The sequence below is a fragment of the Anabrus simplex genome, chromosome 1 (assembly GCF_040414725.1).
Source record: "Anabrus simplex isolate iqAnaSimp1 chromosome 1, ASM4041472v1, whole genome shotgun sequence".
NCBI classification, from domain to species: Eukaryota; Metazoa; Arthropoda; class Insecta; order Orthoptera; family Tettigoniidae; genus Anabrus; species Anabrus simplex.
In genome coordinates this window covers 470,043,735-470,071,640 of record NC_090265.1, presented here as the reverse complement: position 1 = coordinate 470,071,640, position 27,906 = coordinate 470,043,735, and the positions used below count along the sequence as shown (strand labels likewise).

The 27,906-nt window shown below is 39.0% G+C and overlaps 1 protein-coding gene across 5 annotated transcripts in view; it reads left to right on the top strand.

Annotated features, from left to right (window-relative positions):
• Nucleotides 1-27,906, top strand: part of Srp54 (splicing regulatory protein 54) — a 70,589-nt gene that overhangs the window by 16,100 nt on the left and 26,583 nt on the right. The window contains exon 4 of one of the 5 annotated variants that reach the window (XR_010858485.2): nucleotides 12,523-12,789. The exons of the other annotated variants lie outside the window; for them this stretch is intronic. The gene's annotated coding sequence lies outside the window, so the exon portion shown is untranslated. Of the gene's footprint in view, nucleotides 1-12,522; nucleotides 12,790-27,906 lie in introns of those variants that run through there. 5 annotated transcript variants of the gene reach the window in all.

Here is a 27,906-nt window from a genome sequence, read left to right as displayed (position 1 = left end):
TGAATGTACTTCCAATAGGATAAAATATCGTATTGCGACAAAGACACCAGCAAAATCTCGCAGACGAGAGCTGACAGCACTGGCTATTTAGGCCTGGTTCCTGCCAGCACTCATCTCGGTATTGTCTAGCCATGCACAGCAAGAGACAAACCACGGAGCTAGAACACTTCATTGCTGGCTTAATGTAAATGACTCCCTTGAGAGCAAGGCGGTCACTGTTCAGTCAGCACTGGGCAATCTTCACTTCAGTTAGCTCATGATGGCACATTCCCCTGTACAGCTTAGGAAGTTATTGGTCTTGCATGACTAGGGACATAAGTGCAAGAGGGAGTTAATCAAAGTTTGGATTTCTTGTGGGTTTTCACAGAGTTGTCGAGTTCAAGTCCAGCTCTGATTTGTTTCCATTACCTTGCAGAAAATTGTGGTTAAGTTATTTGAATTTTTGACTTTCTGTAATAAAGATAATTTAAACTGTATATGGAGACACTAAATAGGCATGGCGAGAGTTTCACGGTTTCACTCCTCTTCATAGGTTACTACTTTGTCAAATGTAGAGTTATCAAGCATTTGACCCAGAAACTTGGTACAGTTATTAATAGACTGTCTTTATACTTGTATTTGTCAAATGTTTCTCGTGCTGAAAGTGGTCGTACTTGCTTGTAAGGAGGAAGTGTGTTTCATGACAATTCTTATATTCTGGTAATACAATTTGATGATTAAAGATATACCTTGTCGGATACAAATACAAGAGAAGGTTTCTGAAATAAGTGTATCAAGTTTCTTTGTCAAATGCTTGATAAAGGTCTGTTGAACATGCTTTGAGTGGGCTTGTCTTCCTCATTCCTTCAAGTTACTGTGAGCTAATATAAAATGAACTACACTTGTGGGCAAAAATAATAAATGTTAAACACACACATTTAGAGGGAATTTTTATATCAAGGAGGTTTTAATAACTAGTGTATATAAATGTGTATTCTGCAGTTTTGGAGAGGAATATGATGTTTAGACATTATAAATCAACTCCAGGAACAACTTTCAATCCTCTAAGGAACACATTTTTGTCTGCCCATGTATTTTGAGTTGGTTATTGTAGAAAGGGACCTGAGACATTGACAGAGTTACTCTTAGGATAAAAGTTTATCGCATAAGTTGACTGATGTTTCTGGGTATCAGTTGGAAAAAATATTGAACTCTTTAGTCTTCGGTCTCTTCTACAATGCATGGTCTATTGAAAATGTCTCTCACAGTTTGGTAGTAAATTGTTTTCTGAAAGATACTGTAAACAGCTGCCTTCTGTGTATCCCATTTATTTCTAGGGTTTCTAAAGCCACCTTGACCAGTTCTTGGTTTTGAGTGGGAATATAAGGGTGGATGCTACATGGTCTTTCTAGTTCTCATTTTTTAAATGGACATGTTTCCTAATGGGTATGCAAGAGTGGTATGTCCTCTCACTTCAAGCATATACAATCTAACCATCTACCTATTCATTAGCTTTCATGCTATTTTGTCGAAAGAGTACGAAAAGTAATACAAATTTGCAATATAGATGGCCTGTTTCACCTGTTAATTACATTTCATGGTTTCCAATAAGTTTAAACTACTTTTGTTGTAGAAAAATGACCACCAAGTCTTGAAATCTGCGACTATATCATGTTCACTCACAAAGATTAATTAAATGTTGTTGGCTTTATGTCTCACCACCTGCTTTTATGGTTTTTGGAGATGTGGAAGTTCCAGAATTTCGTCCCATATGAGTTATTTTATGTGCTGGTAAATATATTGATATGAGGCTGTTTATATTTGAGCACCTGGACTTATTCAGGCTTGAACTTTGGAGTTGGAAGGCCAGTGCTCTACTCATCATCATGTGGGTATCCTTCCAGTGGGCCAGGTAGGATTTTTGTGGACTATATGCTTCCATCGGTTCCTGTCATTATAGAGTTCCTCTCCTTTCACGTCCTGCAGTGTTGTTCCTTTCTCGATAAGGTCTGCATTTATTTGGTCCAGCCACCTTCTTCTGGGACATCCAGCAGGTCTCCTTTCAGGTACTGCCATTTCCAAGTATTGTCTGGGGGTTCTAGTCCCTTCCATCCTTTGCATATGCCCAAACCATTTCAGCTGTGCAATGTGTAGTCTCTCTACTGTCTGAGCTATTCAGCCTGGTGTTGCTCACTAAGCAGAATAATATTAGAAGACCAGTTGCCTGACAATCTTCAATGTTGTATATAGAGTCCTGTCTTTTAGTATGGTGCTTTAATGTGCTTTCCAGCCAATGTGTGCAACTTTTGAAATGGAAACTCATATGCCTGTGATTTGAATTCTGCATACAACTGGAGGTCCCATACAGAGGGCACTAGGAAAGTTTTGCAATGTGAGTGAACGCTTTAGTTTTCAAAATAATTTCCACCACACTCAATACACTTCTCCATATGTCGAAACCAGTCACTGAACTAACTCTGTTACATTTTCACACTCTTGATCCCATGCTGCCAGAAGCTCCTCGTCGGATGCAAAACACTGCCCTTTCAGCTTCATCTTCACTTCTGGGAAGAGTGCGAAGTCACATGGGGCAAGATCAGGACTGTATGGAGGGTGATCAAGCACAGTCAATCCTGATCTGGCAAGAAAATACATTGTTACATTAGCACAATGTGCTGGATCATTGTCACGATGCAAGAGCCAAATGTTGAGCCGTGAACTTGGACGGAGCTGCTTGAGAGCCTGGATGATCTGAGGCAGACAAGTCTCACTGTACCACTTTGCAGTAACTGTCCTTTGTGTTTCTAGCACAATCCTTGCCAGGATGCCCCGTTTCGTGAAGAATACTGCTATCATCGTTTTCTTCACTGACGACTTTCCCACGGTCGCATGATTACCCTCATCTTCAAACAGCCACACCTTGTTCTGGGATTTTGTTGGGACATCGTAATAATAAAGCCAGGTTTTATCACCTGTAACTATGCTATTGACGTTACACGAAGTCCCATTTTCAAACTGGTTTAGCATTTCTCGGCACCATTTCACTCGATGTGCCCTTTGTTCCTCTGAAAGTGAATGGGGCACCCAAAGGGAACAAACCTTTCTAACATGGAGATGGTCGTGTAGAATTGAATGAATAGCTGGTGCAGGGATGGGGAGGGTCTCTTCTACTTGCCGACAACCGCCTCTCTTGCTGCAACATTTTCCTCACAGCTTCAATGTTTTCCTCAGTCACTGATTCAGACGGTCGCCCAGAATGAGGATCGTCTCCAACCCCAAAATTTCCCTCTGGAACTCTTTGTACCAGCAGAAAATTGTCCGATGTGGACAGTCTTTCCCCAGCACAGAGTCATTTCCTCCAGGCACTAGTCAACAGCTAATCCACGAGCAAAATTGCAGCAGATAATTGCGCGATATTCACCTTTAGACCACACTGACATCTTAACTTGCTTTCAGTCCCACTGCTTGGTAACAACTGGTGTGAAGGTCGTGCCTTGCTGTCTTCTAGACCGGTTTTCACCCCTAGTATTGCATATTGCAAAACTTTCCTAGTGCCCTTTTGTAGCTGTGATCACAGTATCGTCACGTAAAACTGCAAGCTTGGTTTTGCTTTGTGCTGAATTTTCTATTGTTACAGAGGTATGAGTGTCCTCTTATTGGAAAAGAAACTGCTTCAGAGTTTTAGACCAGTACTGGTATCAGTTGTGAGGCAGAATTTAGAAATTGTGATTTTTGTTTTATCTTGGACAGTTAAGTTCTAACAAATGGGAGATGCATTGATTGATATTGTTCATAGCATCGAGACAACATCATTAGCCCCTTTTCATGTTTCTTTTTGGCATAAATAATAATTTGCCAATCCAGTTTTGATTTTGTGAACACACATGTTACAATTCGTATGGCATAGATTGAATAGTTCCTGTACTCAAATTTTTAGAAGCTTTATGTTCTGTACGTAATCAAACTAGCCCTAAAACCTTATGAGACTATTTTATATCGTCGCTTCACCGGTAAAACTTTGTATCCCACAATACTCTTCCTATCCATTATTCTCCTTAAGACTGGTCACGCCTCCCAGCCACATATGGATACGCAGTCCATCAGAACAATGTCTGTTGTGTTTGTTTTCCTATGTCGACTATTAAACGAAAATGAACCTTGCATGCATTGTACACTAGGAGTGCGTAAATACGTAATGCAAACATACATTCCTACAGTACGGTACTGTAAGGTTCATTTTCCTTTACACATGGGCATAGGAAAATGAACACAACAAAATTTGTTCTGATGGACTGCATATCTATACGTGGCTGGGAGGCGTGACCAGTCTTAAGGAGAATAGCCTAATTGATAGGAAGAGCTTTGTGGAATACAACCTTTTACCGCTCGAGCGACGATATCTGTTTGAAATTTATCACTGTCTTCTAAAACACTTTGGAGCTCTGTAAAACTTCGCTGCATTTGTGGTCATTTGAGGGTGCATTCAGTGGCCTACGAAAAGATTAAAGTTTACATTAAAGTATCTTTTAAACTGTATGTTTTTGCAGCAGAAAGTTAGCAAACCTGTGTGTATTTGACATATGCTTCTTTAACCCTGGAAAGATTTGATGTTGTGATACATCTGAACAAAGTTAATTTTACTGAAAGTGTGTAGTGGTTTGGTATGCTTGTCATTTAGGGATCAGTCTGCTAAATGTGAGTACCTGTACCTTAGATAGATAGATAAAGAATGGGTGAACCCTGCCTTTGCAGGGCTCTACACGTAGGTCTGTGAAGACCCTTTGTGTCCCTTAAACGGGTTTGCCTAGTCCAGACCTAGTGCTCCTATAAAGGATAGCAGTGTCCAGATGTTGGCATGTGAGCCAAGGTATCGATGTCTAGTGCTTGCAAGAGCCTCGCACTGACACAACACATGCGCGGAGGTCTCCTCCTCCCTACCGCATCTTCTACCCGTACCTTACTGGTCCAGTTTTATCAGTTACATTTAAAGTCTAAAGAATGTCTATATAAACTTCATTCTTCCTGACAGACAAGAATTTTAGGCTATACTTGCCATAAGGGGCTCCCAACTCAGGAAAGTGGGTTGGCGACCACGGTGCCCCTAGCAGAGTCTAGCATTGCTTCCACTTGTGTGTGCTGGTTTCCTTGCTCATTTTCTTTCATATCTCATTTATCTTTTACTGATACTTTCATTCTTCAAAGGATTAGATCTCTGCCTTCATTTCCAGTTAGAATTGAGAGGATGGTTGCCTGGTTGTATTTCCCTTCACATTTTACTTTTTTTTAACTAGCTGATGTACCTGTGCTTCGCTACGGAATTCTACATTGTATACAGAATTGTAGGTTAGGTAGAGTACATGTTGTTAGCAAGACTTTATTAAAATGCATAGTTCTTACTGTTACCCTAGAAACGCGACGGAGAAATCACCAAACGTCTTTTCTCAAATGAAGACTGTGTTAGGGAATTTTCATTGTAATGGTTGCTTGCCTACCATCATTAACAATCAGGTTCTGAAGTTTTCATTATAATGGCAAACGCTCACTCTCCGTATGCCTTTTTACATCCTCAGAAAGACTGTCTTAGTGGTTTTCCCAACTGAAATGAACATAGGTCATTACAATGATGTCAGTAGGAATGGCACGAGTGAAAGCAATGATATCACATGAAATACGCAATCAAATAAAAAAACCACACATTTGCACGCTTTTAACGAACGGTACTACGCTGCCGATCTAACAGTCCAAAGTTCCAGAGCTGGAATGACCCGGCCGCAGACAGCCATGATCTGTGAACCCACTTAGTTTTTTTTGGGGGGGGGGGTGTCAAATAGTGAAGAGTCCCAGGGCAAAAACTATGCCCTTTTACTAATCTGTTTCCTAGGAGTACCCGATGAGTCGGAAAATCTTGATTCACTATAATGGCGTTAAAAATTAAATAACTGGAAAGGAGGATCAACCTATTCAATACTCAAAAGAAAGAAACGTAGCAATCACATTTCTATTTAAATGGGACCGGTTTCGACCTTAGTCTAGGTCATCATCAGCCATAAAAAACATGTAAAATGTTTATGAATGTTGGAGGTCAGTTTCACACTCTGTTAGGCACAAAGACACGACACCACATTCTGTCCTGCACAAAGTCACAACACTACCAATCAACATGCGAAGATCAAAAAGGCTTGAATTCGCAGACGAACAGATCTGTAGTAGAAAGCCGCCAGCTCCCGGTGACCAGCGCGGCACACTCAAGGTCACGCGCTGCGGCCAAACACCAAAGTAGAGTGGAGAACGTTTCGAAGGTTCAGAACCTGTCACGGCTGCGGGATAAAGTGGTTTTTGGACGGTGTTTGAATTTGTTGACACAATAAAACCAACTGCTTTTTTCACCTTCACTTTTACTCAGGATGCTTATAAAATAACTAATATCTTTAAAAAACATAATATGAAAATTTCTTTTAGAACTAACAATAGAAGTCTTGATATCTTACACAACTCTAAATCTCTAAATAAGTCTAATGCTTTTTCTAAATCTGGTGTATACAGATTTAAATGCAACAACTGCAGTTCCTCCTACGTCGGACAAACTGGCCGCAACTTCAATATCAGGTACTCTGAACATGTCAACGCCATTAAATACAACAGATTCTCTGCCATAGGACAGCACATACAAGACTCCAAACATAGTTTCACCAGTATTGACAATAACATAAACATACTTAAAATCATTAACAAAGGCCCCCTCTTAAACATTACTGAAAAGTGCTTTATCCACCTTGACCAGTACTTCAACCCTAATTTCAATTTAAACGACATGTCTGAAAAACCCAATATCCTTTTTGACTTCCTAATTCTTCTTCTCAAAAATTCTAAATTCCAAAACCCCAATTCTATTTTCCATGTCTTACATAGTTCCCATCCACATTTTCTACCTCCAATAACCCATCCTCCTAACCCACCTTAAACTACCCCTCCTTCATTTCCGTATCTTATCTTTCCTCATTACCATCTAACTTCAATTTCTCTTATTCTTTCTCTTATTTCACTATCACTCTTCCTCGTTTAATTTATTCTCCTCTTTCAAAAATTTTTGTCTTGCGCCAACTTCGACTACTTCAATCATAACCTAAAAATTTTTTCTTTTTAAAAATAGCGCACTGTGCATATAAGTTTTCATTTGTTTTCCGATATTGCGCTTTTTACTACATTTTTTTCTTCTCTCTACAATTGTTTTTTCAAGTCAACTGTTTACCAAGAACTTAACTGGAGTACGGGTGCTCATTCGGTTGTACTAATTGGCGTCGTATATTTTTATATACGTACTTGGCTTTCCGCAGCCGTGACAGGTTCTGAACCTTCGAAACGTTCTCCACTCTACTTTGGTGTTTGGCCGCAGCGCGTGACCTTGAGTGTGCCGCGCTGGTCACCGGGAGCTGGCGGCTTTCTACTTCAGATCTGTTCGTCTGCGAATTCAAGCCTTTTTGATCTTCGCATGTTGATTGGTAGTGTTGTGACTTTGTGCAGGACAGAATGTGGTGTCGTGTCTTTGTGCCTAACAGAGTGTGAAACTGACCTCCAACATTCATAAACATTTTACATGTTTTTTATGGCTGATGATGACCTAGACTAAGGTCGAAACCGGTCCCATTTAAATAGAAATGTGATTGCTACGTTTCTTTCTTTTGAGTATTGAATAGGTTGATCCTCCTTTCCAGTTATTTAATTTTTAACATCAATAATTTCAATATGGAACAATGAAATTTTTATCTTTAAATCACTATAACGGCGGCGGAAAAATCTGATTTGGAGGCAAATTTTTCCTTCAAGCCAGAGGAGAAACCCCCTCTTCACTGCTAATTTTGAATAAAATTAATGTAGAATTTAATCAAAGTGAAGAGGAAGAAGCTCTTTTCAAGAAACGCTCTTTTCAGGTTTGAGTTATGTAGTGAATTGTATTGCTATAATTTGGAATATGCCTAAGTTGCAATTCTAGAACGGGTCATACTACTACTATTACTACTGCTGCTGCTAAGTGAACATCTGCATTAAGAGTGCACACTGCTCATTCAAAACAGCGCGTCAGAGTAGAGATCGAATAGCTGGAATATTATGATGAACCAGTGAGTTATATACCAGCAGAACGGTATCAGAAAATGTATGAACCAGAGGAATGACATGCTAAAGAAAAAAGTTTTCTAACTCCCCTGCTATTTCCCACCAATATTCAGTCAGGCTGTTATACTTGGTCCGCAGCAGTAATCCCATCTATCAGAGTAGAGCGGCAGCATAAGAGACAGAGAACATCACCACAAACAATGGTCAGTGTAATCTTATTGTTGATCAATGTTATGCGCTTTCAGTATTGTAGGCCTTCACATTTAGTTTCCTTCCGACTCTGAAATACCACTCTTATCATAGTCGGTACGGTAAAATTGAATAAAACATAAATGGTTGGAAATTGTATTCTCTACAACTTTTGTTATGTAGTACAAACGATAGGACCAATAACATAGGTATTTAAAAATTAAATTTTAGGCGCCTTCCCTAAACTACAATATCATATAGGGCAAATAAAATTGTTTACAACTTAGTCTGTAGTTTCTTATTCCCCCACTCTCTACACAGACTTCCATTAAATTCTGTTAACACATTTTCTCATGGCTCGGCGTTTATATGGACTTGGCAACAAAAATACAAATTCATGAATATCTGCATTATCAAAGCCGGTACGGTAACGGATGACATAAATGAACGGAAATTTAATTCTATATAACTTTAGTTCTGTAGTATTTATCGATAGGACCACTAATAATATAACCTAAATATTTGAGAATTAAATTTTAGGCCTTCCCCTAAACTACCATTCCACTCAGCGTGAGGGAAATAATTTATAGCCTAGATTGTAGCGGCTCATCCCGTCTTCACATACCGATTTTCATTAAATTCTCTTTTCTCGTGATGCGTGTACATACATACAGACAGAAATTACGGAAAAGTAAAAAGTGCATTTCCTTGTTACTATGGACATGACCGATACAGAATACCATTCTTTCCAAATTCTGAGCAATGTACAGACAAAACTCTTATTTTATATATAGATTTGCATTACATCACATCAACACAGATAGATCTTATGGTGACGATGGGATAGGGGTGGGAAGGAAGCAACCATGGCCTTAATTAAGAGATAGCCTCCACATTTGCCTGGTGTGAAAATGGGAAACCACGGAAAACAATCTTCAGGGCTTGCAGACCGTGGGGTTCGAACCCACTACCTTTCGAATGAAAGCTGACAGCTCCATTATGCAAACTGCGCAGCGACCTGCTTGGTTTTTCCTTCATAACAATCACCACTTTCACTATCTGAATCTTTGTTGCTCAGCAGCGTTCTTTCTATGGCGTTTCACCTCTCATTTCTATGATTCTGTGTTAGTGTCGATCTTGTACAACCTGTGTGTTTACTGTGTATACACTGACTTAGCAAATGTCATGGGATAGTCACCTAATAGCGTGTGGGGCCTCCTCTGTCCCTGCGAACTGCAGTGAGACCCCGTGGAAGTGAGTCGACAAGTCCCTGATAGTCCTCTGGACGCAGCTGACACCGAATCGTTTGGAGAGTGGCCGCCAATACTGGTCTGTTCGTGGGTACAGGATCCATTGCACGGAGGACATCCCAGATATGCTCGATAGGGTTCATATCGGGGCTCCTTGGTGGCCATGGCAGTCGTTGGACCTCCGCTGCAGGTTCCTGGAACCATTCCCAGGCGACGTGGGAGTGATGTGGTGGCGCGTTATCATCTTGAAACAATATTCATAATTTTCAGTCGAGTTAAAACTATTTATTTCACAAACTTGCATGATTATGTAGTGTCTGCTTGTTGCTCTTGTCTGCCATGACATATATTTGTGGCCTATAACAGGATTTTTCCACAGTATTTTGTTGTACATTAAAACCTTGTTATGACATTTTCTACAGGGAACAAGGAAAAATAATGTGTTAAGCGAGAAAACATACTATTGAATACACAAATAAAAACTATCCAACAAGGATATGGAAACACTAGATACGAGTATTTTAGGTCATGTATCTGCAAGTACAGTGAAAACTATATCTACCATTCCTACAGTAGTGTTGGCTACTGAGTGTATGATTCGATGCAGTGTATCAATTCAGCAGACGATGCTAAGTGGCACACTTACGGACCAGTGGGACACAATACATACACAGTTCATTATCGGAACACTGGGCATTCGCCGGGAGCTGAACTTCCGCTGCAGATGAGACATACAGAATCATGTCTCGCTAGAAGAATCATATGCTATAACAGACTCGTGCCCCCATCGTTATTCTACGGGTACCGGGCGAGTTGGTCGTGCGGTTAGGGTGCGCAGCTGTGAGCTTGCATTCGGGAGATAGTGCGTTCGAACCCCACTGTCAGCAGCCCTAAAGATGGTTTTCCGTGGTTTCCCATTTTCTCACCAGGCCACGTCTATTTCCTTCCCATTCCTAGGCCTTTCATATCACGTCGTCACCATAAGACCTATCTGTGTTAATGTGACCTGTAAAATTGTTATTCTACAAATGAGAGGAGAGTATTAAGAGGTGTGAGAAACATGAGAGAACAAATATGAAAACTTTTTCCACTGAGGCTTATAAAATATCAATATTGCATTGAAAGGTGTGAAAAACACTCAATGATAAATGCGCTGGGACCCATAAAAATATTGTCTTATTGCAGATCACACTCTTTCTAGAAACAAATGTTAGTAGAAGCTTTATATTTCAGACCAGTGGGTTATTAAACATTATTTTCTGGTCACACTCATTAAGACAATGAATTGGAGGTTACACTTGGTCATGTGCGAGTGTATAACTTCGGCCGCTATTTAGAATCTGACAGAACTTCGACCAACTCAAGTGATCGAGTCGAACCTTGAAGGTGCAAGTTTCAGCATTCACACCACCAATGTGTGCTAAAAAATGTGGATGCCAGTCCACTTTCTGCAGGATTTTAATTTTTTCTTCATTAGTAAGGAATTTCAATACTTTTTCAGTATCTATAACTTGGCTATCACTAGACAAATATCACACTAGTCAGCTTTACACGATTATGTTCTTAATCCATAGGTAGGCTATCACACAACAAATATGCAGTACTCTTCACTTTACAACTCAACACAGAATAAATTTCTAACTTCTGGAATGTGAAATACAAGCATAAACGTACTCTAGGTTATTCAGCAATCTCGCTGCTAACCGGGAAGCAGAAATTAACATCCCTAAGTCCAACGGCTTGCTCGCCGAAGATGCAGCTTACCCTACGAATTTCAGAAATTCAAGGCCTTTTCCTGTTAATACGCAAGTTTCCCAGACCTGCCTTCTGTGGCGAGGGCTCTTACCTGATTCGGAAATCACGTTCCTTTTATAAGGGATAACAAAAATTTTCATTGCTAGGAAAATTGTGATTGTCCTGAATGGTAATAGCAAAAATTTGTGACTCTATGTGAGGTATTTCTATATTGATTTAATACGATGAGAATCAGGACTTCGAATTTACAATTTGCTAAGCGAGAAAACTTGTTAATGACGAACACCATAACAATGTTTCACTGTACTGTCAAGTTACCTTTTCTTCTGCTCTTTTGGTAACTGCTCTGTATCTCTTGTACTTGAAGTACCTCTTCAGGATGTGAAGAATATCTGCTGAGATAACGGTACTAACTTAATTTTTTTAAACTGAACTACTGTCTTTTTTACACGTAGCATTAGAGATATGGACATCACAAGTTGAGAGTTGTAATCATTTCTTCCAAAATCCTACAATACTCATTGAGGAAAAATGCATGTCTTCAGATGTGCTTTGTTCGTCAGCCAGAGGAGCGGTTTGAATGAATCACTAGCCAGTCAGTGAAGTGATGCTCTACAACCAGAGTTCTTTCACCTTATTCCGACAGCTAGATTAATTCTACTTTCGTCATAAATACACTGTGATGACATTGCTATAGGTCACAGGAAAAGAAAACATGTGGTGGCTCTTAATGGGCAGTCTGTTCTGCCTTCAGTGTTTGAAAGGCAGATGAGATGGACATTAGTTCTGTTCTGCTCATTGTGCCTATCTGTTGGTTCTTCCCTCCGTGCTTACAGTATATTGGAAATTGGTTCATAAAGTTGTGAACTGTGTGTTGTGTTATATGCTGTCTTAAGTCATACCTTGTTACCTTTTATATCCCGGTGGTAATTGTTAGAGATCACCATGGATAGCTTTAGCATCAGCTATGCTTTTACTCTGTGTTGCTGTTCATCTTCAGACAGATCCAAGGTTGTGTAGTTGCTTTCACAGAAACATTTTTTGAAAACATTTCTACCTGCAAAATATTTTTCTTTAAATTTATTAGTCCTGGACCTGCAGCAATGTCAACTTACGAGTAGTTTAAAGTCTGTCAGATTCAAATATACAGTACATTTGTCTTTATCTACTTTTGCCATTGCAGATGAATATTTATATCCAGAAGTTGGTTTTCTTGTAAGTTTGTCTTCTGTTGTAGTGCTCATTGAACTCGTGCCAGTGTTGGGAGCTGTGAACAGCGGTGAAAGTTTGGGGAGAATTCAGTTGCTGGAGATGTACTCGCCCTTAATGTGGTCCGTGCATTTCACTGAGCTCCTCTTACTGCTTGTTATTTTGTCCATGAAAAGCGTGGGCAGAAATTCTGTAACCAACATCTCCTTATCAACAAAAATTTTATAGGTGTGATAACTTTGTGTGCCATATGAAAACTTTTATACATGCTGATCATTTCTCACAATAAATTGTTCTTGCAGAGGTTTTGACTGTTTCTTAACCCAATGGCATCTCCAAAAACTTTAAAAGTAGTAAGTGGGACATAAAATCATAATTATTTTATTCTCAACCCATTCCACAAAATTAGTGATTATTAGGCGTACAATTTTATAGTTACCTTAAAATAATATAAAATGTTCTGTAAATTAAAAAAATATTTGCCAGTTTTTGATTGTTTTATGAGATGATAGTTATTCTTTGGAGCAATTAAATGGGTGTTCTTTGTCTTTTTTTTCTTTCCTGAAAATAGAAATTTACTTGAATGTTTTCATTCACTTTAGCTCTTGAGTAATTAAACATTGAAACTAATGTATTCCAAATTAGAACATATAATTAATTTCACTTGTACAGGACTGACATTTTCTTGTAATGGCCCTGTAATAATCTAGGAAAATATATTGTTTTTTTAATTCTGTCATTCTTCTGGTCACTCGCAAATTCTAAGGATTTCTCAGGGCATCATGATATTGATTCATTGAACATATTCCTAGGCATAAAAATTGTACAATACTGTGTCTTATAGCGAACCTGTTGAGGGTCAGTTTCCTAAATTAAGGATTTTATATATATATATATGTTTTCAAATAAAAGATGTACAAGGCGTGGTTAAAAAATAACCGGACTGATTTTTTTCCAACTCCCCGTGGTCTGTGTAACAACAATTCTGACAGGCGAGTGTAACCTTTTTCCCCGTACAATTATCCTCTTACTCATTCTGGCGTGGAACCGATGGTCTCGTTGTAGCAGCTATTATAAGAACCTCATGTGCCTGCGTCCTGTGTGAAAGATTTTGAGTGTGAAATTTGAGCATCGTGTGAATGTGAAATTCATTGTAAAACTTGGGACATCTGCTACAGAAACTTTCAATTTGTTAAACAAAATTTATAGTGATCAGTGTTTAATTTTATCCTTACTCAAGTTTTTGACTGGTTCAAAAAATTCAAAGGAAGAAGAGAAGTGATTGAAGATGGTCCATGACCCGGCCGCCCTCGAACATCAAGAACGGATGAAAACATTGTAAAAAAATCATAAAACTTAAGTGCAATTGCTAGGAACGATTGTCACTTGAACATTCAAGACATCTTGACAAGGAAGCAGGTAAATTTCCATGACCACCTTGGTATGAAAAAAGTATGTTTGAAGGTTGTTGCAGAACTTCTCACTCTTCAACAAGATATGAGAATGAAAATTTGTGCTGATAAGCCTTTAAAACATTGAAAATGATCCCGGTTTCCATGTCAAGAAACTCGGACTTTCCAGTACATCCCCCAAACAAAGCACTAATCCATGCATTGAAAGAGTCTGTCTTCCCTATGACAGAAGCATGCATGAGAAAATCCAGATCCTAGGCATTGATGATCCTTTTTTGACATCTGGGGAATCATTCACGTTGATTGTGTACCACAAGGTCAGACAGTTAACCAGGCCTACTACAAGGGTGCTGCCCCCTCACTGTCTGTGACTTTTTTTCGTTCTCCAGAATCAAGTCTGCATTAAAAGGAACCTGGTTCAAGTCTAGAAACAGTGAAAGCAAAAGCAATGAAGCTGATGAACAGTCTGTCAGAAGAAGACCTGCAGCATTGCTTCCAACAATGGAAAATTTGCATGGAGTGGTATTGGAACCAGGAAGGAGACAGTATTGCAGGGGATAATATTTTCAATGTGTAATTTTTTCAATAAAGATTTTCCAGCCCCAATCCAGTTATTTTTTTAGCCACATCTCGTATTTCATTTGTCTCTCTGAATCACAGGGAATGCCATTGAGATTTAAAAAAATATATAAATTCGTATTATACTACTCCAAAGTACCTAGGAGTAACGTTGGATAGGTCTCTTGAGTAAAAAATCATTTGCAGAAAAATGAAAACCCATGGTAATGTCCAGCATTCAGCAGGAATCTCTTGGGGGAGCGAACAGGAATACTTTATGGGCAACAGCTCTAGCTTTGGTCTGTTCTTCTCACGGCTAGTGGATGTCCAACTCTGCCAAACCATGAGTGTCATAACTGGTACACTTAATCTAAGGCTGCTGTTGCTTAGTATTATTACCTCTACACATCAGAAGACAGAAGATCCTGTTTCATCTTTGGTCTAGGATGCTGAAGAATAAGGCACTACCAATTCGTGAGGATGTCAAACAGCAAGGCACACGTAAGTCTCGACAACCTGCTTGGAAGACTGCCGTGAAGATAACATCCACTTGCTTCAACCCCACCATCAACTGATTAAAAGATTGGCCTCTCTCTCCACCACGAGGAAAAGTGGTTATTAAAAACCCATCCACAAACTTACTGATTTCAACCTTCCACGCCAATCCTGGATCAGATTAAACCACATCAGATGTGGAGTGCGTGGATTATAATCTACTCTACGCAACTGAGGATGATCACATTCTCCTTGTTGTGACTGTGGTGGGGTTCAGCAGACAGGGAGGCATATAATACAAGAATGCCCACTCCGAGAGCTTTCTCAGGCAACATAGTAGACCTCAGTTCAACAACATCCGAAGCAGTAGATTGGATATTCAGGTGTAGCTCAGCTTGCAGTGCACATACTCACTGTGCTAATAAATTTCTACATGCGCTGTTTAAGTTGATTAATTTGTGTTTCTCTTTCAATGTTGTTATGCTTCACATTAGTGTGTAATTAGTAAGAGGTCATTTATGCATCATATGCCAAATAATGATAATAATAATTATTATTACTATTTTGAATTCCCCATAAAACTGGATATCATAGGGTTGTGATAATACCAATATTGACATAAAACTGGAAGCATACTTTTTGAAGGTTCTGGCTTCTATTGATACAGTCAAAATATGCCCAATGTAATGTGATCTCTTTGGACTAAGAGAGTGGGTGCGTGATTTACGTCATGTAACTGTCGGCTTGCATTCAGGAGGTAGTGGGTTCAAACCCCTCTGTCGGCAGCCTTGAAGATTTTCTGTGGTTTCCAGTTGACACACCAGGCAAATGCTGGGGCTGTTCCTTAAATAAGGCCCCGGTCGCTTCCTTCCTGCTCATAGCTCATTCCTTTCCCATCATCGCCATAAGACCTGTCTGTGTCCGTGTGACACAAAAAAAAGTCATAGTGGTAAGTTGTTAAATGTAAAATCAACTTACGACGGAACTAAATTTTTAAACCCTTTTTTCTTTTTATAAACAATTGTTACCACACATTCTCCACTTAAATAATGATCTTTTTGTTCCACTTCATCATCCACAAACGTTATTTTTTTGACAGATCTAACAAGTGAAGTAGGCTCATCATTATTAGTTATGGTGACTGATTTAATAGGTAGTACCATCCCTTCAAAGCTAATGAGAGGGAAAGTGGAAGAAGTCTGACCCTTAGAAGAATGAAGGATCGATATGAGAACAGGAAGAGCCACAAAGGGCATGAAAAGAGACTCCTTACGCTTCGCAATCCTAATATGATAAGGTCGGAAAGAAACCAGAGTTGACCAAGGGAGATCAGGTAGGAAAGATGAAAGTGAGGAGGCTGGCACGAGTACGTGGAAGCAATGCTAGACTCAGTTAAGAGTCCCATCAGGCTGAGCCCAAATTGGCGGGTTCGATCCCAGATCAGTCCAGTGGTATTTGATGGTGCTCAAATACATCAGTCTCATGTTAGATGTAGTTGCACATTACAGAAATTCTGCTGGACAAAATTCCGGCACCTCTGTGTCTCCAAAAACGGTAAAGAAGTTAGTGGGTTGTAAAATCAATATTTTAAATTTAGTTAAGGGTTTCATGGTTACCAATTCATGCTTCTAAGGTGAGAGTCCCTGTGGGATCCTCTTTCAGTCACCTGCTATGACAGGCAGAGGATATCATGGATGTATTCTACCACCCCATCCATAGCGGGAGCGTTAATAGTTTGGCAATCAGTTTTGTACATGATGTGGGTCTTTACTTGGAGCAACTCATTCTTCATCTGAAAACCATGAACCCTATCAGTATCATTGATTTGTTAAAAATGCCATTGCTTCTCTAATTACACAGTTCAGTGCTGTTCCAGTCATACCATCTATGAGTCCTTTATGACTGAATAGTGCACTGCTTAAGTTTTGGTGTCCTGTTCAAGGTCATAGAATTGAATTTGAGTGCAGTTGATTGGCATTTAAAACATTTTTGTTTTTTAAGAAAAGTTCCTAGTTTAGTCTCTCTCAAAACTGTAGTTAGAAATTCCAAAAAGTGTGTCTTCTTGATTGACCCATTGTTAATTTACTGGTTAACCCATAATTAGTTGTGCATGGTCTTTTGGACTCTGTGTGTTATATTTTGCTTCTCGTGAGATTTCTAGGCAACAGAGATAACTGCCATGTTGTGTTCCTTACACCGCACGTGTTCATAATTCGGGATGGTTACTTTCAGTTGGATGTTTTTTGTAATAGCAAAGGCACATGTATATTTTAGTACTGCAACAACACGGCCGCAGCTTCTATGTGCGACTAGTTGCGGCTGCCAAATTTTCTGCTGTCGCCATTGCCCTCGAAGTGTGAATCTGTTTTTTAACGTTTTTATGTTTCTTCTCTAACATCTTGACATAAATATTAGATACCACAGTCTGTACGTTTCCTAATGCCTAATGCTCATATTCTAGAGCTATAATTAGAAACATCCTTCGGCAACTGAAAGTGCAAGTCCGGTGGCTTGATGGCATCCCTGACAGGCAAAATTCATCAAAGCCATGGGTACACCTGGAAGATACAATCTACCAACCTGGCGGCAGAATAAGAAGACGTGTGCGAATTGTCAAAAGTACATTTGCAACGAGCCTACAGCGTACTGTAAAGGGTGCACTTCTCACTGATGAGTATGACAGCCAGAGAAGAATTAGCAGAACTCTCTGAACAGAGGATTGTGACCATTTTATCATAATTAACAAGGATCAGATTGTAATCATGTAAGCTGAGAGGTTGTTGAACCAGCACTCAGATCCAGGTAAAATCCGCTGATAGGGAATCAAACCTGGGGCCTCTGGGTGAGAGGCTGACATGCTACCAATAGACCGTGGGCTGGTTGAAGGAGTATGATACTTGTGTGAACATGGGATCCAACCATGGGAACTAGATATGTGGACTTCTTTCTTTCTTTCTTTCTTTCTTTCTTTCTTTCTTTATTCGTGTCAGATGTGTCAACCTTACTTACAGGTATTAAAAAAACAACATGATATGTACAATCCTACTATACAAATATACAAGACTAATATACAGTCACAGATGAAGCAACAGTTCAAGAGCTAGATAATTCTTGTCCAGTATTGGGCGACGCCAATAGCGTTGGGGGAGGCTGCAATGAAGTCTTTCATAGTGCACATTGAAGGACATAGAACACACTGACATAGATGTTGGATTGTCTGCTGCTCTCCGCAATCACAAAGTAATGAATCACTTGAAAAACCCCACTTCTGCAAATTTACTTTTGTCCTGCCGACTTCTGTGCAGATTCTGTTAAGGGCTTTCCACACTGTCCACTTCTCTTTGTATCCACATGGAAGACTTTCCTTCGGCTCTATCCAGTTGGAAAGGGGGTTGATTCTTTCTTTACACATTTTGACCCTAGCATTCTCTGCTTTCCCCTCAAGGTTAACTGATGTGCGGAGAAAACTTTTTCTAGATTTTAGCTTCTGTGTGGCTGGGTGGTATCCATAGAGAGGGTATGCTTCTGAAGAAGATGATTGGAACCTTTCTTTGTTAGCTGCTACCTCTCTACAAATCTCACTGGGAGCAATACCAGCTAAAAGTTGGACTTTCTCAACGGGTGTAGGTTTCAAACATCCAGTAATGATCCTGCAACTTTCGTTTAGATCGATGTTGACATGCTTCGTGTGAGCTGACCTGTACCAAACCGGGGAGGCATATTCTCCTGCAGAGTAGCAGAGAGCTAGAGCTGATGTTCTAATTGTTTGTGGTTGTGCTTCCCAACTTGTTCCTGATAATTTTCGTAGAATGTTGTTTGTAGCAGCTATTTTTGTTTTAAGTTTTGGCAATGTTTCTTATATGTTAATGTGCGATCCAGCATTACTCCCAGGTACTTTGGTGTAAAACAGTGTTCCAGTCAGTTCCCTTTCCATAGTACTTTGAGTTTCTGGAAGGCCTGTGCATGCCGCAGATGGAACGCACAGATTTGAGTCTTAGCTGGATTTGGTTTGAGTTGGTTTTTCTCGTAATAGGTACCTAGCTCTTCTAATGCAGCAGTTAGAGAGATCTCTGCTTCATGAAAGGTATCAGTTCGAGTAGTAAGTGCAAGGTCATCGGCATAGATAAAGCTTTTAGTATTTTCTGGTAATGGCTGGTCATTAGTGTAGATGTTGAAAAGAATAGGAGGCAGTACACTGCCTTGAGGTAGTCCATTCCTTTGATTTCTCCATCTGCTTCGGCGTCCTTGTAATTCAACAAAAAAGCGACAATTTTCCAGGAGAATAGCTATCATCTTGGTTACCTTGATGTCTGTATCCTTCTGTAAAGTTTGTGTAATAGTATCCTGTGATTTACTGTATCGTAGGCGGCTGAGAGATACACAAAAGCCACACCAGTGATCTTCCTCATTTCAAACCCATCCTCAGTGCGCTGGATTAGATGTTAAATCTGTGCTGTGCAACTCTTTCCTGAGTGGAAGCCATATTGCTGAGGGATTAGGACTTTGTCTACTACTCCCATTAAGCGATTGAGCAACATTCTTTCCATTATTTTGTACAAGTGGCAGAGTAAGGAGATTGGTCTGAAATTTTTGGGGTCTGAAGGTTCCTTTCAAGGTTTCAGAAATTTGATCACCCTGGATTTTCTCCATATTTTTGGAATTTTTAGGGAAGTAAACCAGTTGTTGAAGAAGTTTAAAAGCCATGCCTGTGTGGTTGAACTGAAGTGTTTTATCTGTTCTATTGCGATATCATCTAATCCTACCGCTTTTTCATTTTTGCTACATTGAATCGCTTTCTGTAGTTCTGTTATTTCAAATGACCGGTATAGGTTACTGGACTTCATTACCTCGTTTTGTAGGATATTATGTTCCATTTTCCTTGTTGGGTGATTTGTTTTCCCATTAATGATAAGTTGATTTGGTTTGCCGTAACATTTGCATGGACTGGTCCCTTGGTTGTATCGTTGCTAAGTCGTTTGAGAAGCTTCCAAGCCTTTCGGCTATTCCTTGACGTCTCTTTCCTCCATAAGTTTGATCCAAGTATCTTTCTTTGCCTCTTTTGCAGTTGAGGAAAGCAGTTTCCTTCCAGCTGAGATAGTGTCTTCACTTAGTGGATCTTCCTGCAACTGTGAAATATATGTGTTCATTTGGACAGCTGTGTCTGAAGTTAGACCTTGTATATAGTTAACTCTGCATCCTCGTGGTATGGAAACGCGGGAAGTACTTCACAGCTTCAACAAACTGATCATAAAACTCTGGTGTTGGGTGGATATCTGATATTATTTTATCAAGAGTTGAGCTGAACTTCTGCCAGTCTGCTTTTTTGAAATTATTTCTTCTTCGAAACGGAACCTTTATTGGTTGAATTGCTGAGAAAAGTTGACACATCCGATACTGGGTATTTGGAATGGGATTGCACATTGATTTCACACATTGCTGTGCCACGTGTTTTCTCACAAATATCAGGTCTGGGTTGAAGCCTCGTCTCCATTTACTGCTGTTGAAGGGTGGAGGTAGTTTGGGGTCGTGAATAAGTTGTAATTGGAAATCATCAGCCCATTCTAACACAGCTTCTCCGTTACTATCATCATCTATATATCCCCATGCACTGTTATGGCTGTTGAAGTCTCCAACCACAAAGTTTGTCTTTTGCTTATGGTAGGCTTGTAGTAGTTATCTGGAATTTTGAAGGAGAAATCTACATTTGGTGGTTTGTAGACACCAGAAACGGTGCAGTTACTGAGTTCCACAGTTATCTCGATTTGATTTTCGGTGGTGGCCGCAACAGACAAAATTTGTAAATTTGGTTTTGCAAAAACAGCGCTGCCATACTGTCTGTGGGGAATCTCGGCCACAAGTCTCATTCCCGCTATTTTTTGTCGCCGTAGTTGCTCATCCCTGTGAGTTTCTTGAAGGCATACCATATCACATTTGTACGTTTGACAAGGCTGATATAACATTCCTTCTTTAGGTGGAGATAAACCTTCAATATTTACAGATGTAATGGTTACTGTTGGTCTGGATAAAGACCATTCTGAATATAGCGATGGGTCATATTGACTGGTAGATACTTCTGGAATGCTGACGTTCAATTCAGTACTGGAGTTTTAATCCAGGTACCTATGCAGGGGCACCACGGGCAGGAATCAGCTTCACCCCCGATATGTGGACAAAGGAATGTATATAAACTAGGTCAAGAAAAAAGCGAGTGCGCACGTACGAGTATGCATGAGCACACGTGAACACAGAGTTGAAGTACGTTTTATCATTTCTGTCAGTTGTAATCATAAGTATGCTGATTCTTTGTGTTTTGTTTTGTCTTTTTGAGAAGGAAGTGTATATTCCATGCCCAGTCTTTTAGATCCTGCGCAACTAAATACAGTAAATGACTGTGCATGACTAATTAAGGGTTAAAAGGTAGTTGTAGATTCAACCTTGACTCTGTTCCGTGTTTTAAAAGTTCATTAATGTTGCAGTGTCATGTTAGTTGTGTTTACTACCACATACATGCAGGAAAACGGTTCATGGTAATACATGGAACAAGAAGACCAAAGTTCAGTTGCTAATTGAACTCGAACACAGACTACAGTTGAACTTGGGGTAGCAAAATAGGTAGTGACTGATATAATCTAGGTTGCAAAATATGCAAACATTAGATGCTGTAGTATTTATATTATCCTTTCTCTCTGGAGTCTTCCTCTCATGATAAGTCTTTAAATTGTAAATTTATATGTATACAGGGATTGTTTCTGATCTTGGATAATGATGTGCATACCAAGGTCATTGTTGCGAGGGATATCTAAACCAGTTAAGCTGCTGTTTGTGTAGTAATCACAATCTTGCAGCTGCAATGAATCATTGAATGATTTGGGATTAGCGAGTACAATAGCCATTGTCATACTACATTATATGCAGATATTATCCATTTAAATTAAATGAGCATACTCAATAATGAAAACTATATACACCTCAAAATATCTTACAAGCCAATGAGTACACTTCTATATCCATATAAATTTATGCTCTGTTAAAATTACACAATTATACTCAACTGGCAGATATGAGAGTAACAAAAAATTATAGTATTGTAAAAAAATTCTCCATCAGTGGTGCGGTGATGCTGTTGTATATCCTCGCTCCCAGTCAGTCCATCTCAGCTTTGAATCCTGGTAACATCTGGCAGAGAACTCTCATCCAGTTCAGTGCATAGTTGCCATTGAAATGAAATAAGAACAAGATATCGTCAATGAATACAATTATACATTGCACATTTAAATAAGTAGATACAGATTTTATTTAAGCAAATATGATGAAGATACATAGATATCTCGGAAATAACACTCAGTTAGTGTAGACAATCAGAAATAGGAAAGGATTTCCACCTATCAATACTTATTTATTGTACTCATTATGCTACAGTACCGGTTTCGACCCCCTACATAGGGTTATCTTCAGCTGAACAATACATTAACATCTATATCATGAAGCTATGATTAAGATTACATTGTCTAGGGAATGCCACATGATAAACATTTGGTCACATCCAAATGGGGTATGTCAAAACGGGAACTGGCTTGTATGTCATCATGTGTGACAATGCAATTGTATGTCTATAATGATATGCTTTAGGTCTTAAAATTAGTTTATAAAACACATCTCTACTTAAAACTAACTTATTGTATTTATATATATATATATATATAAATACAATATATGTAGAAACACTTCATGCACGTGAACGTTCGTGTCTTGCATGTTGTTCAGTTCATCGGTTGACTTCTGTGTTCAAGTCTTATTCACATAGTTGTACACTTGGTCGCTGTTTATGGAGTTTGAATGATATGATTTGCTTGTAAAATTGTCACGTATGTATAAAAGATTTTGTCTTCATGTATATGCATAGAATAAAACACTTTCTAATTTTAAAAAAGAGTGCCAGACTTATGGATAGAATTAGGCGAAAATATGTATATTCAACTCTGCTGTGTGTTGAATCTTGTTGCTTTGTTAAAATCGAATCATGTTGTCCTGTGACGTCTGTAAAATTTGAGTGGCATTGGGTTCAAAGTAGTGACTCCTTTCCCATTTGTAGCTGTGCAGTGATGTTATATTATTGTTATTGGTGTGGCTGAGTTGTGTTTGATATGTGAGCTTGTTGTGTAGTGACTATTTTACAAACAAATCATATCATTCAAACTCCAGAAACAGCAACCAAGTGTACAACTATGCAAATAAGACTTGAACACAGAAGTCAACTGATGAACTGAACAACACGCAAGACACGAACGTTCTTGTGCATGAAGTGTTTCTACATACTGTATATTTTATTTATCTTATATATGTTAATTTTAAGTGGAGATGTGTTTTATAAACTAATTTTAAGACCTGAAGCATATCATTATAGATATTCAATTGCATTGTCACACATAATGACATACACGCCAGTTCCTGTTTTGACATGCCCCATTTGGATGTGACCAAATGTTTATCATCATATGGCATTCCCTAGACAATGTAATCTTAATCATAGCTTCATGATATAGATGTTAATGTATTGTTCAGCCGAAGATGACCGTATGTAGGGGGTCGAAACTGGTACTGTAGCATAATAAGTGCAATAAATAAGTATTGATAGGTGGAAATCCTTTCCTTTTCTGATTGTGTAGTTCGTCAATACGGAGATGAAGATTATAGATTACGATACAGTTAGTGTAGATCGCTCCAGTCCTCTTCCGTGCACTCGGCAATAGAGTACCATGGATTTACCAACAGCTATTTATAAAGATTTCGTTTGAAAATGTTCAGTGGGAGCTGACTGAGTTCTTGACCTAATTTATTATATAGGGTTGTACTTAAGGGGAGGTGGTACCCCCTATCTTTGCAGTGCTAATTTTACCTACTTCAGGTATACATTTTGTGATAACTATCAATATCACCTTGAAATTTGGTATGCATACAGCTTAAGGGCTTTTGCAACAATTGTTTTTAGACTTTGAATAATAACCCGACTGAAGTTTTATAATTATTTTAACGGACACTTATCTTTATTAATTTTTTTAACACATCATAGCCAAATAAAATCCATTTTTAAGTAATGATGTTATGAAAACACAGAAATGTGTAAAACACCCAAGAGTATAAGTGATTAAAATTGTATGCTCATGTGCCTAGCATTACCTGAAATATTGATACCTTTTTAATGCATACCAGCACCATATTCTGAATCATCAGGGTCATCAGCATCTTCCCTAGACCTTTTCTGGCTTCTCTGCACAGTTCTTAATGCTTTGGAGATAACAGCAGTATCCAGGTCAGACCTTTTCCTCCTCATATTAGCAATTTCTTGTAATGTACCGAGAGTGTTCACTCCTGGCTCGATCCCCAATTGCTACATACTTCCTTCACTAACACTTGTAATGGCACTATTTTCACTAACATTATCATTTGTATTGACACCTGTATTTATAGATGTGACTTTTCCTCTAGCAGGACCTCCTTTTTGACTTTTAAAAACTTACTTCTGTGTAGGCATTTTGAAGACTTGTTTACAACACGTTTTCATACAAGGGAAACAAACAATGAACAGAAGAGCAGGAATATGTGATGCAGGCTAGCCACAACACAAATGAACACCACAAAAACATTCCCTTTGGTGATCAACAACATTACTTTCACCACAGGAAGTAGAATATCAGTGTATTTAAGCATTTTAACCAAACTGAAAAGGGGGTGTAATCTCAAGTGTCAATCTGTAATTTAAATTGTATTTGAGGGCGTTAGGAATGATTGTGGCTAATCCTATTACTGATACAAAAATACCCTTCAGTATTTAAAAATCCACAAGAAAAGAATTTAATGAAGTTTTGAAACAGAACGGGGTACCACTTCCCCTTAACACCATATGACATTTTTAGTTTTCTTTAACTTACAGCATTACATATCGAGTTGATAAGATGACCTGGTATCATAGGTATGTATGGTGTTCCTACATCCTGGAAAATCATTACTGGGCTTAAGTCTTCATATACAGTGTATATATCAGAGGATTATATGCATATAAATTGATTACTATTAAGATAGACAGCTAATAGTGTCAAATAAAATTAAACCGCACTGGTAATGCTGTTTTATGGCCCTTTATGATTAAAACTATAGCTATTCTCCTATTATTGAAGCATGCAAGAAGCAGAATTTTACAGTGTCGGTGAAAGGGATCAGCTGTGTGTTGAGTAAGGCAGGAGAGACCTGTAGGGGATTGATTCTGAAAGGCAAAAAACAAACAAAACCCATGACCTGCAACAAGCTGTACTCCAGAGCTCATGAGGAATGTCAAGGCCCTGGTCTTGGCAGCAATCCAACAACACAAGCCATTGCAAATAAGTTGAGGACATCTTTAAAAACTGTTAACATTATCATCAATCAGGTTTTGAACTTGCAGAAGAAAGAGCAGAGTTTGCAAGTTCTTTGACTGTCACATTGAGAAACAGGAGATGGAAATTTGTGATCACAGATGAATTTTATATCTAAGCAACTGCAACAAACCCCATGTGATTTACTACCGGGTGAAAGGTGAAAAAGGTCGTTAAAAATGGTACTCAGAATGTAAAGATCCAGGGGATTTGTTTATCGCAGGATATTGTTATAATGAGAATTAAACTATTCACCATGTTGCTCAAAAGGCAAAGTTAACTGAAGTCCTGATTCCAATTTACCACAATGAAATCCTGGCTCTGTATGGCACAGACACAAAGTGTGGGTGCAACAAGATAAGGTGTCAGTCATTCGTCTGGTTCAATTTTTGTGTTCTTAGAGAGAATGGAACAAGAAACGGGATTACACACTCTATCCTTCAGTGATATTCCAGCGAAATCACCTGATGCTTCTCCCATAGGCTTTTATGCATTCGTTCTTCTGAAAATGACTTTGGGGAACGGGCATCCTTTCCTGTGGAAGGCTTACGGTAAGCGTATAAAGAGAAATGAAAACGGATGGATGTGGCTGTGCTTTGTAGAAGTCCTCTTCAGTGGAAAGTAAGGTGCAGAGCTTTATAGCCTGTATGAAGAGAAATCAGATAGAGCAGTGGTATTTAAAGTGTAGTATGCATTCCACTAGGGGTACGTGGGGTTGTCTCAGGCGGTACACAAATTTAGAGCAGCTTCTGTTTTCAGTGAGGAGTTCAAAAAAGAGTTGAGTCTGCTGATTTTCAATAAAATCTTGTTTTAATTTAGTATTTTTGTATACCAGTATACAGCATCCCCTTTCCGAACTATTCATTCTAGAATATTTGTCAGTTTGTGCCTTGCATTGACTAGAATGTAAAAATGCTTGCTAAAGCTGAATTACTTTTTTAAATTTTTTGTTTCAAAATCCACTTTTCACTTCAATTTTTTTCAGTGGGAGCATATATAGTACTATAGTAATCATTGCATTTATAATTATACTCATATATAGTGTATATCGTTGGTAGGCAATGGAAACCTCATAATTCCAGTCACTAGAAAACCATGTTTCTCCATCTGTCTTCGGAACGCTTGCGGCATTGCCTGAGAAGGGAATAGAAGATTCCAATGGTTGAAAATTGGACTATCATTAAGCAATGAAAATGCCAGGAACAGTTCTGCGGCCATTGCTGACCTCTCGATTTTGGGCTTTCCCTGTAAACTGTACTCTGAGGGAGTTACTAGGTTTCCTTTGACCAGTGACAATATTTTATTACAATACTTTATTGTTATTATAGGAACAGGGTGCTGTAACGGCTTAGCTGCTTGTCTGTCATCCTGGCAACCGTGGTTTGATTTCTGGTGTTCATGGGGTGGGATATTCAGATGAAAATCCCGTGGTGTCAGGAAGGGCATGCGACTTTACGTCCCCGGCTGCAACTCTTTCATGCCTCAATACGCGCAGGGACTCTGAGCAAGCAGGGTAAACTGCTGATGTTTTTGATGATAATGATTATTGTTGGATGCCAAATAATATTTGTTATTTCTGGTATAATCGCATTATACTTGTTCTTTGGGAGTATGAAGGTAAAACAACTGGATTTTGGGTGTATGCCAACCAAAACTATTTGAATACCACTGAGATAGAACACGATCAATGGTGGATTAGTGGCTTTTTTGTAAGGTAAGACCCTAGTGCAATTCGTAACCAGAGATTGGAAACCACTTCAGCATTTCCACAAGTTCATGAAAATATGATCCCATTTACTACTATGCCTAATCTACCTTTCAAGTTGACCGTATAAATCTGAATTACAATGGTGCTTGGAAAAGAAACTCTGAGGTATCAAGGACACACATTATTGGTGTCTTTTAGGTCATGCAAGAGTAAGTAAAGGGGTAAACTGTTAGTCTTATTAAAAAATAAGAAAGGAGCATACATGTTGGATGTAGAAGTAAATTTCTTATAAAAATATGCATATGCATTTTCTCTGTAACTAAATGTTTGCCAGAAAATTGCACCTCTACATGTTAAGGGTGCAAGCACTTGCACATTGGGTGGTGTGAATAAAAATTATAAGCGAGTGAGCGTGTGCCTGCTGAGTACCTGAGTGTCTCCCTGCCGATGAGCTTCCACTCTGCATTTGCGTTGAATAAAAATATAGAGCGGAAACACAGCGTACACTCGAGTGTCTGGAGCAGTGTCACTGATCAAGATCATGCACGTGCCATGTATATAACACCTTAGACTGTGATAACACTTCGATGACTGCTGGGTAGTTGAATGCTCAACATGGCAGGCGACTGTGGAATTCCAGTCCGCTTTTATCTCCATTTTAAAGGAACATACAATTAAGTTTTCCAAGTCACAGTTACCGGATAAGAAGCACAAGAAAACAAGTGCAGTAAATGCAGTTCAGTGTGAACTACTCGCTAAATTCAACTTAAACATTTCCGTCCAACAACTGTCTGATTGGCTGAATGGTCAGCATTGAGGCGTTCGGTTTA